The sequence below is a fragment of the Triturus cristatus genome, chromosome 5_2 (genome assembly GCF_964204655.1).
Source record: "Triturus cristatus chromosome 5_2, aTriCri1.1, whole genome shotgun sequence".
Taxonomy (NCBI): Eukaryota; Metazoa; Chordata; class Amphibia; order Caudata; family Salamandridae; genus Triturus; species Triturus cristatus.
In genome coordinates, this window is record NC_140588.1 from 580,856,512 (window position 1) to 580,864,843 (window position 8,332).

Below are 8,332 nucleotides of genomic sequence, written 5' to 3' on the forward strand. Positions count from 1 at the left end.
CCCTGTGGCAACTTTGGCATCGTCGTTCCCTCGCTTCTTTGGCGTTGCCTAGAAGCGACAGTAACAACAGGACAAACAGATTAGTCTACTCAGTTTTATTTGAGAAAGGGAGATAAAAACCTTTTGATTTTGGAACTGCAGTCAGGGTGACTTTTAATCCTCAAGAACTATTCTCTGTATTCATGTTATATTTCAAGTTTATCCAGTCTACTGGGAGATTATTGTGTTCTAAGACTTGTGTGTACATAACACTAGACACATGAACATTTGTGTGATACATTTGAACATTCGTGTACTACCAATTCTTACTCATGTGATAGTGGAATCTACACCATCCTGTTAAATATTCTAGTTCACTGAAGCAAGTGTTTCTTCTGTGCTGGACACATAGCCTCAAAAAAGACATCTGATAATTAGCACATTTATGAGCATGATTAACAGCATGCAAAGAATATTTACTTGATTGTGCATTAAGTAACACTATTTATATATAACAGAACAGAGACATAAGTGCAGATGTGGTACTAGATGCACCTAGTGAAGTGATTTATCACATTGAAGTGCAGTGGCACATCGTTGAACATTGGATGCGAAAACCAGTATACTGGTGGTATGTTTGTGCGACACTAATTACTACTAACTTGATTATTATATTGACAACTACTGCATATAGTTTACGAACTAATAAGAATATTTTGTTTTGCTTAATTTTCGTGGTGCAAATACTTGAAATCAGGAGTGATCAGCAACCCCACTTGTGAAAATTGGATACTGAGGTTATACGACAAGCTGATCTTCAAGAACCTGTATTTCTTTTTCTGTTTCTCTTATTTGTTCGTTGTCCCATACCCCTTTCTCCCCAATGGAGTAATTGGGTGTCAGTGTAAGGGTCCTTGTGCCCCGGTGACACTTCATGGGAGATTGGGACATAGCATTCAGGTGACCCTTGTCCATAGGAACTTGGGAACGCAGGTGAGTGGCCTTGACATATGATACTGAGCTCATAGGGGCAGATTTATGTTGGAGTTGCGCCACTTTTACGCCGCCGTTGCATCACTTTTGTGACGCAGCGGCGGCGTAAACCCTGTGCCACGTTGCACCCTATTTACATCGTGACGCATCTATGGAGATGCGTCACGGTATAAAGCCCTGCGCCACATGAAAGCTGCGTCAGGTTACATGTGGGCGTTTCCACACAGGGGGGACGTTCCGTCGCAGGAACGCCCCTGAAAAGTGACTCAGTGAAATCTATAAGATTTCACTGAGTCACTTTCCCAACGCTGATGCGTCAAAATCCAGGCGTAAGGCTTGACGCACCATGTTAGGTATGGGGTAGGTTGGAACAGTGCTGAAGTTGCGTCGCGCTTGCGACACAACTTCAGCACTGCGCCAACCTTACACCGGCAGATACGTCACGCATCTGCTTGTCCTTGCGCCACGATGCACCACATTGTAAATACGGCGCATCTGCAGTGGCGCAAGGGCAAACTTGCGTGACGCATCTTCCCTGGCGCATCCATGCTGATTTGCAGGGATGCGCCAGGGAACATAAATCTGCCCCATAATCTCTTTCTTGGATATGTATCACAACCCCCTGGACCAAGTTCACAGCCTGTATGACCAAAGTCACCAACTGGATGAAGACCAAATGTCTCAGATGAGACAATAACAAGATAGAAGTCTTGATCTGTGGGAAGAATTCAAAACTGTGCGACTCCATCTGGGGGCCTGCCAGCCAGATCCGGGTACACTCCCGCCCCCGTCACCCATGCTAAGAGCCTCTGGATGGTTATCAACAGCCAACTCAACATGACAGCCCTAGTGAACTTTCCACACCCTGAATTTAATGGGGAAATCTTCAATAGCTTCCAGGTAGCACCTGCATACAAAGCCATCACCCATGCTCTCATCACAAGCAAGATAGACTATTGGAAACAGCAAACAACTCACCAGATGACTCCAAACAATTCAGAACTTAGAAGCAAAAGTCGCACTTAACCTACCACACCACCCCCACATCAGTCCGCAACCAAGAGAGCTCCATTGGTGTCCCATGCACAAATGAGCCCAGTTCAAACTCCTCAGACACACTTTTAAAGCCTTACACTCTGTAGGCCTAGCCTACTTCAGCATCTGACTATCTTTCCACAAACACACTAGACACCTCCACTAAACTGGACTTCTATTTGCACAGATGCCATGCATAGTCAAGACCAGTGGACATGCCTTCTCACAGTATATAACAACCTGCCTCTACACATCAGAGATGCATTTTCTGTCCTTACTAGCAACTGATGACCTGGCTCTTCTAATAGACCCACTCAAAAACCTTTAGCCAGGTTAGATTTGCACCTGCATTCAGCACCAGCATGGTAATGTACATTACAAATACCGCCAACTTAATATATTAGCTGAAAAAACACAGTTGAATTGAAGTTATTGTTAGCTTTGCCCAAGAGACTTTAATGTTTATAAACACCTCATTTTTTTTGTTTATCCTCATATGACCTCCATAGCTATAGCAGCCTCTCAGCCTGATCCACCCCTGCTGCTTATAACTTGGTGGTACCAGTCGCAGCTGATGTTCTTACGAGAACACCTCTTAAAGTCACTGAAAAACACAGAAAGAGTTAAGTTATGGCTGCAAATTAAAACAGAAAAGCCTTACATTTCCCTATGATAAATAGATTTACAACCCATAGTCTGTGCATCTGCCATTTAAACCATAACTTGCACACCAAATGCAATGCTCATGACCTCATCCTTGATGTAACAGATTACTTCACAAATGACATAAATGATTGTACATGACATAGTACCTTACTATTAATGTTATGAATGACTCAGCTATGGACATACTGCAATCTCTTTATCACTTTGTCCACATATATATATAATATAGTCACTGAAAAAAAACAAAGGTTACGCGGCTGATATAGTTAGGAAATAGGATTAAGAAAACTATAGATATTCACCAAAAAACAAAGGTTACAGGGACCTTATAGTTAGGCTCAGATTCCACACACACAAAACCAGAGAAATCAAGCAGTTATAGGTAGCCGAGCTAACTATAACTCGCTTCCTTATAGTGCACTGCTTATGACCTCACATATTACATCACTTATAACATGGTCATTGGCATCACTGATGACATTACTGATGACATCTCAAATTACATCACTGATGTCATCATCCATAGAATCTCTGACACACCCAAACACATCCCAAAATAACCTTTCATACACCTTGTCCAACTTCCACACTAGCATTATGAAAACCATTACACACCCATACTATACTTGCACACCCACTCACTGATTCATAGGGCTACACACACATCCACTCAGTCAACCATACAGCTACACATACACCAACTCACTCACTAATACAGCCACTGATATATCCACTCAAACAGCCCCTCACACACAGTCAGTCACTCATAGAGCTACTCACACAGATAGTCACTCACCTATAGAGTCAATCACACAGGCATTAACTCACCTATACAGTTATACACACAGCCATTCATTTATTCATACAGATACTAACACATTCTCACTCACCTATAAAGTCATTGACACAGCACACACTCACTCATATGGCCATTATCGCAATCACTCAGTCATACATACACTCACTCAGATACTCCAACACTCACCTATATTGCATTTTAAATATGCCGTTACTCACCCAATTACCACTGACACATCCAATTATTCACCGATACTCACCCAAATAGACCTTTATATACACACACTGACTAACCCATAGAGCCACTGACTCACCCATCCATAGAAGCAGTTACACAACACTCACCCACCCACACAGACATAGAGACACCCATACAAGTACTCAGACAACTAAACACTCACCCATACAGAAACTCATTCACTCATATACACACTGATTCACCAATACTCCTTGGTTTATATATTTAACACACATAAACATTTTAAAAACACTCATGTCACTGGATGATGTCATGAGTGAAGTCATTTGAGATTTCATCAGTGATGTCATAAGTGATGTCACTGATCATGTCATAAGTGATGTAATATTTGAGGTCATAAGCAGTGCATTGCGGAGGCACGAGTTATAGTTAGCTCAGCGAGCTATAACTACTGAATTTCTCTGGTTTTGTGCATGTGAAATCTGAGCCTAACTATAACATCCCTGTAACCTTTGTTTTTTTAGTGAATATCTAAATTCTTTTTTTTGATAAACAAGTTTTTATTGTTTTGAGCAAGATTACGCACAAAACATAGAAAAAAGAAGATCAGCAAGAGCACGAAGCACAATAACTCATGACCATTTACAGGACCATGACATCCCACAATTCCCTGCCCAGTCGGGCGTACACCAGCACAGAAGTGTAGACAAAGTGTGGCAGTCATTCCATGGTACCCAACCATTTCCCCCACACCCTACGGTATTTCCTGGGACATTCTCTTGCGACATTTAGGGTTTTTTCTTGGGTCGCGCACCAGTCCATCCCCCCACGCCATCTCCCCAGGTCAGGTGGTTCAGGGCATTTCCACGCCGCCGCGATATCACGTTTGGCTACAATCATGTCCGTGTTAAGGAAGATCTTTTCGTTCCTCGTCCCATCCAGCCCGTCTGTGATCCCCAGTAAGGAATGACGCGGGTCATGGGGAACCGTCCAGCCCAATACCTCCGTGAGCTCCTCCTCAATGGATCCCTAGAATCGCGCCAGGTGAGGGCACGACTAGACCATGTGGAAAAAATCAGCTGGAGCGTAGTCACACCTAGCACAGGACGCATTTGGACGCAGGCCCGCGCGATGGAGGCGCAAGGGCGTGAGGTAGGCGGCATGCAGATAGTAAAGCTGGATCAGCCTAAACTTGGCGGATGCTGTGATCGTCTTTGGGGCCATAAGGGCATCACGCCAATCAGCCTCGTCAAGAGGGCCCACCCACTCCACCCATTGGTCCCGCAACCTGTCCAACGAAGTGGGAGTATTATTGATGAGAGTGCGATAAATGCGGGAGATGCCCCCTCTGCCCAAGTCACCCAACATGGTTTGCGCCTCGGGAGGGCCTGGTCTCCTCAGGAAGATGCGTGTGGAGGGTGTGCCGCAGCTGCAGATATTTATCGAATTGGGATGGGTGAAGGGAGTAGCGGGTCTGGAGTTCCAGAAATGAATGCAGATGGCCATTGACCCAGACATCCCCAAGCTGCGAGACTCCGATAAGGTCCCATGAGTTAAACCCCGGCAATCCAGTAACCTCGCGGAGCCAGGTTCCCTGCCAGAGGGGTGTGCATTGGGTCAGCCTACGTGTCCAGCGAGTGTGGCGTATGGCCGCCCGCCAGGCCAGCAACACGGAACGCGTTGCGTCAGGCAACTGAGACGGAATGGTCCCCTGTACATCATGGATTGAATTTTGGGGAGGCCCAATTCACTCAACTCGAGCGAATATGCTGGGTCGGCCCAGCCTCCATTAAAACAATTGTGGATTACTAGAAGGCGCATTGCCAAAAAGTAAAGGTACAGATGTGTCATACCCATACCCCCATCAAAGGAGGGGATTCGGCAGGTGGTCAGGGCCAAACGCGCTCGCCCCCCACTCCAAAGGAATTTAGTAGCGGGGCTGTCCAGCTCCCTGAACCAGGTTCTGGGGAATCAGAAAGGGGTGTTTTGAAAGATGTAGAGGAATCTGGGGAGGATCATCATTTTTAACAGGGTGACCCTCCCCAGGGGATTCAGGGGAAGCGTCTTCCATTTTTGGAGATCCTCCTTAGCCCTCTTTACCAATGGAGCTTCATTGAGACACCAACCCAGCTCGGGAAGAAGGGTGACCCAAATCCCCAGATATTTGACCGAGTGACGCCGGAGTGGAATGGTGGATTGCCAATCGTAGGAGTCCCTGGATAAGTGTAGTGGGACCAGTACCGACTTCCAAGGGTTCAGCCGCAGACCGGATGCTTGCTCAAAGGTCTGCAAGATCCGAAGGCACCGCAGTCCGGAGACCGCAGGCTCGGCCAGAAAGACCAGGACATCATCGGAATACATGGCTATCTTGTCCGCTTCTGTGTGGGGCCATTCCCAGCCGTGGACGCAGTCGTCAGCCCGCACCCGAGAGGCTCCATCGCCAGAGCGAAGAGCAGGGGTGATAGAGGGCAGCCCTGCCTTGTCCCCCTGGCAATAGGGAAGGCCTCAGATAGCACCCCATTAACCAACACGCGCGCTCGGGGGTGGGCGTAAAGAACGCGGACCAGAGCCCTAAAGTGGGGCCCAAACCCCATCTCGACCAGCACGTCCATTAGGTATGCCCAGTCCACCGAGTCAAAGGCCTTTTGAAAGTCTATGAAAAGGAGGCCTAGGTAGGGAGTAAGGGGGTGCCGGTGGGCCAGAGACAGCTGCAGCCTCCGAAGACAGTGTCTGGTCAAGCACAGGGGCATAAAGCCACATTGGTCAGGGTGCACCAGCAGGGATACATAGGGTTTCAGTCGCTGAGCGAGTATGGCAGCGTACAACTTAATCTCCGTGTTGATAAGGGAGATGGGGCGATAGTCCTCACAGTGACGGGAGGGCGGCTGGGACTTCGGGAGGACCACGATGGTGGCGATGTCCGTCTCAGGGGGAAAGAAACCTTTCTCCAGAGCCTCGCCGAATAGGTCGGCCAAGTGGGGTACGAGAGTCTCACGATACAGTGCATAATATTCTTGCGGAAGGCCATCTGGGCCCGGGGTCTTACCCAACGAGACGAGGGAGATTGCTGCGTCAATCTCTTCTCGAGAGATGGGGCGATCTAGATCCTTCTGAGCGATGGGATTCAGCCGAGGGAGACGCACATGGCCCTGCTTGAGGAAGGCCGAGAAGGATATGCCAGGGGTCTGCATTGCATAAAGCCGCTGGTAATAACGGGCAAAGATGTGGGCCATCACCAGCGGATCGCTGTGCACTGCACCCTCATCATCTACCACCTCTGTGATGATGCGGTTGGCTCTGGGATATGAAGCCAGGCGCTCGTGCCATTTTTGTCCCCCCAGCCGTATACTCGTGCCACTGACAATCTCCAAAGGAGTTTAGCGGCATCTAGGGATAACTGCCTGATCTCGGCCCGAAGGTGAGCAAGTTGTCGGGCCTGGGTCGCGTTATCGGACAGGGAAGGGGATTGCTCTAAGCGGAGCACCTGCGCCTCCCGCAAGGTAATTTCCTGCAGCTTCGCCTGTCTCTGACTCCGAAGCTGACCCAGTGCAACACCCCAAATGGTCGTCTTCCCCGCCTCCCATAAGGTACCCGGAGAGGCCACCGACCCCTCGTTGGTGAGAAAGTACTGCTTAAGTGCCCTCCCCACCACCTTTTTTAATTCCCTGTCTTGGAGGAACCAAGCGTTCAGTCTCCACGTTTGGCGGGCAGAGGGGGGGGGAGCCCCTCTACTAAGAAGCACCGGGGAGTGATCAGAGATCCCCCTAGGAAGGATCCGGACATCTACGATCCCAGAGCAGTCAACTGAGGGGACAAAAATCGCATCTATGCGTGCCTGTGTATGGTGCGCTGCCGAGGTGTGGGTGAACTGGGTGACACGGGGGTGCCAGACACGCCACGCATCGCATAGACCCAAAGACTCGGACCAACTCCGTAGCTGCTTCGCCTGCGCCAGTCTAGTGGTGGAGGGAGGACCCGTCACATCAACAGCCGGGAAAGAGACCGCATTAAAGTCACCCCCAATGACGGTTGGGTCCCAGGGGCAAGTCATTCAGAAGAGCCGCGGTTTGTTTAAGGGTAGCTGTCAGCAGTGAGGGGGGAGAGTAGATGGACATAAGGGTGAGGGGAGAGCCGGCCAACAAGCCACAAAGCGTCATCGGTGAGCCCTGAGGATCATGAAAGACTTGTGTGAGTACAAATGGCAGAGTACGTTTGAGGAGAATGGCCACCCCTCGGGAACCCCTGGAGAAGCCGGAATGCCATACTCTATCGTACCCGTAGCGTGCCAGGAAGGGGCAACAGTTACCCATCAGGTGCGTTTCTTGGAGCAAGAGGATGCACACGTTAAGGCGCTGCGCGAAGTGCAGAACTGCCGTGGGCTTAACCCGGTCCAACAGACCATTTACATTCCACGATAAAACGTGTAGAGACGCTCTAGGAATTTTTGTGTCGGTCATGGCGGGTGGAGCTTGGGTCTGGGTCGTGCACCCCAACTAGGACGTGGGAGCACACGTGGGAGCCTGCTTCCGCATGGGTGAATACCGGCAGGAAGATCGCACCCGGCCCCTGATGGGTCGGTGCGAAGTGATCCGTGGTAGCTGAAATGAGAAAACAATACAAACAACAACAGCATAACAAAAACCCCATACCAAACATTCCCCC